Source organism: Apis dorsata, unplaced genomic scaffold, assembly GCF_000469605.1.
Source record: "Apis dorsata unplaced genomic scaffold, Apis dorsata 1.3 scaffold_17, whole genome shotgun sequence".
NCBI classification, from domain to species: Eukaryota; Metazoa; Arthropoda; class Insecta; order Hymenoptera; family Apidae; genus Apis; species Apis dorsata.
This window is the reverse complement of record NW_006263319.1, coordinates 1-4,209: the sequence shown is the minus strand read 5'-3', so window position 1 is coordinate 4,209 and position 4,209 is coordinate 1.

The window sequence follows — 4,209 nt, the reverse complement described above, 5'->3', positions numbered from 1 at the left end:
ATTTATATTGCAGCATTTATATAAATTTAATAATTTCTATAATTTTTAAATACTCATTATATATACTATAGTATTTTTCATAAATATTAGATCTTGCCCAATGAAGATTCTTTTTAAAGAAAATTAAAAAAAAGAAAATTAAAAAGAAAAGAAAATTAAATTTAAGAAAATAAATTAATAAGAATATATTGGAATGTTTATTTTTTGATATTTCTTGTTTTGAAAAAATTTTGATTTTTTTTTAAAAACAATATTTTATTTTTGAAAAAACTGATTCATTATAATTTTATTCTTATTTTTTATTATTTTTTTTTATTTGTTATTATTTTTAATTTATATAATTTTTTGAATTTTTTGAATGAATTTAAATTTTGCATAATTTTACATATAGTCCATTATAAATAATATATTATAGATATATATTTTACAATGTATTTTACAAATTTTTATTTAAGTAGAAAATTTATTTAAAAATATATGAAAATCTTCTATAATATTCCTTTTTGAATATTTATTCAAATTAGAAAACAAATGAAATATCTGGAACATTATTTTTCAAACTGTTTTGGTTAGTGATATATTTTAAAATTATAATAATTAAATTTTTATAATCATAATTTTTTTCATAAAATGAAATTGATTAAATGAATATGAATATGATTTAATAAATATTTTGAATATACATTTTAGCATTTAATATAATTTATTATTTATTTGATAAAAAAAAAGACATTTGAAATCTTTATATCAATATTTATCAATTTAATAATATTTATAATTATTTATAATACTATAATAATATAATGTTTATGATAATTAACTAAAAATCAATATTTTGATCTAAATAATATTAATAGAAACAATATTTTATAATTAATAATGATTCTTATCGATAAATTTTTTTGTTCATAAATCGAATTTCTTAATTATTCATTATATATCTTCTAATTTAATCTAAGAAAAAAAGAAAATAGGAAAAATTATTTGATGCAAAATTTTATATTTGTACACGATCAAATTTCCTTGAATTTTTCAAATAATTACTTTTTCATATTCTATGTTCTATTTATGTCGTCGAATAGTATTCAAATTTTTTCGCGTTTTCCATTTGAAAACGTTGGATGAAAATTTTTGCATATTAGTGAAGAAAAATAGAATAAGCACAGGAATAAAATAATTTCTCGAAGGAATGACAAATATTCCATTTTTCTCTCATCAATATATACTTCCGCGTTCATACAAAGATGACGAAAATGGTAACAATGATTGTCTTCCCGGTATGAAACGAATATGTACACATTTTCCAATATAAATACTGTGGGGATGACAATCCACCTATAACAATAAATTCTTCCAATATCTCATGCTTTGAAGTTTTTGATACTAATCTATGGAATCTTGAATGTTTCTTCATTCGTCTAGTTCCAAGTAATTCAGAGTAATTCAATTTTTATTGTATTTTCATATTAGATTTTTTCAAGAATAAGATAAATACAAAAAACCATAGTAAAATACATTTATGTTTATTTAGAAAATTTTCTAAATTATTATAAATATTCAGCAGCATATAATATATGTTTATTTATTTATAAGATAAACATAACATGACTAAAATTTTTAAATTTTAATCTTTTATAATGTTTCGCTCTTTAATACTAAAGTATTTTTAAAATTTTTTCAAAGAAAAAGATATTAGGAAAAGATGTTAGAAAAAGATATCTATAATTATAAATAAATCATAAGATTCAATGTTACATTTAAATCAGATAAAATAAATAAATAGAAATTAATTGAATAAATATTTCTATTATAAATTAGATTCTTTCATTGCATAATAAAAATTAATTGAAATGATTACAAATTTTATTTTTTTAAGATTAAAAAATTTTTTTCCTAAAAAAATTTATCAAAAATAAACTTCGCATAAATATTAAATTATAGTATTTATTGATAATTATAATATTTATTGAATTTGAAATACGATTAGGCAGAATTTATTACAATAAAAATTCTTATATGAAAATATTTCTTACTTATTTCGAATTATTAAATCACAGTAGTTTCGTTATTATATGTCAAATAATATCTAAATTATTATATAATAAAAAATGAGAAGCAGAAAAAAATATTATAACCATTTTGAATTAATTGTAACAATTTTAAAAAATTATTTATTGAATCAAATTACGATAATATCGTATACGATAAAATACGATAAAATAAAATAAAATTAAAAATAATCTGTAAAAAAGCTATATAAAAAGTTATTAAAAATTATAAGATATATAAGATATATAAATTATAAGATATATAAGATATATATAATTATATTTTTAAAAATTAAAAATTATAATAAATTAAATTAAAAATTATTTTATATCAGAATTATGAATGAATTATGAATAAGTGTATAAATTATTTTTCGTCATTATTTTTTATGTACTAAAACTTATATTTAATGCATTATATCAATTTTTCATTTAATAATAGACAAAAAAGCTATGATATTCTTTATAGAATATTTTCTATTGATTATAAATTTTATTAGAATTGATTATAAATTTTATTACAATCGTTCTAATTTGATGTTACATTATTCCCGATTATGATTTTGAACTTAAATTATAAAATTTAATCAACAAGATATTTAAAATAAATAATTAAATTTTTTATTAAATAATTAATTATTAAATAATGATAAGTATTACTTTAAAAAAGATCAGATTAAAATTAAAAAATAGGGAAAGCAATTATTTGCAAAAAAGAAGTATTTATATTACAATTTTAAATTACTAAGAAAAAATTATTTTAGAATATCGAAAAATTGTTTTTTTTATTATACATGGTTATTGCATATCTATATATATTGAAGACATATGGAGTAGGTATGAAGGTACTTTAATGTTGTATATACTTTAATTTAAATGTTATTTTTCATTATATATTTAACATTTATGTTATATCTATTATATGTTTCGAGATATTTAATATATTACATTCGCCTTCAATTTATCTTAATGCTTTTTTAAAAAGAATAAATTTATCATAGATTGTATTATTAATTATGCTATTAATTAAAATTGTACTATTAATTGTACTATTAATTAAAAATTATAATGTAAAATGTAAAAAATTATTCATTTTTAAATACGGAATAGAAATAATAATAAAATTTAATACAATAGAGAATAAAAACAATCGAAGGAAATCTCATTTGGATCATAAATTCGAAATGAAAGCAAAACTTCTTCAGATAACTTCTGTTAACCTAAATCGCTAAGTTTTATAAAGCAAGGAATTTTCAACACAAAGAGGATCATTTGTGGTGTCATTTGTTTTTTTTTTCTTCTCTTTTTTCTTCACTTTCCATAAAAGTACTTTATACTTCACTGTTTTCCTTTTTCTTTCTCTTTTCTTTCTTCGTTCATCTCACGATATGCATTTCTCTTTTCTACTCTTCATGAACCCAAATGTATCCTTGACAACCTGCTACTCTTGGTAACACAAGCATTAAGAGTCTATGGCTGGACAAATTGTCACGAGATCAAAAAGAAAAACCACGATGAATGATCAACTTGATGTGGCAGCTTTTCTCGCGAATTTCATATCTAAAGTAAGTGGAGATAAAAAAATATAGAAATAAATAACTGATCGTGATTATGAAATTCAATAGGCAGTTCATTCTCATTGATAATGCGTTTATTTTGTTAGTTCGTGAGATAAAATTTATCCATGTATGATATAATATGTAGTAGTTTAATTTAATCTTTATTATTAAAATTAAAATTTTAATAAAAGTGTTTATTACAAATATTATGAAGAATCTTATTTTTTGTTTTTAATCATAAATAAAATATTGTTTGATAAATTTAAAATTATAAAATTTTATAATCTTGAAATTAGAAAACAAAATTTTAAATTGAAATCATATAAAAAAATTTTATTTTTTAAATTATAATATCATATGTCATGATAACAAATTCCTATTGATTATTTAAATTACATAAATATATCAAAATTTATATAAATATATAAATATATCATGTATAAATAGCAATTTATTTATAAATACTAATTTATGAGTTTGTTAGCTATATTGATTTACAATATTATTAAATATAATATTATTAATTATAAATATTATTAATATAATATAATTAATATTAATATAATATTATATAATTAATATTAATATAATATTATATAATT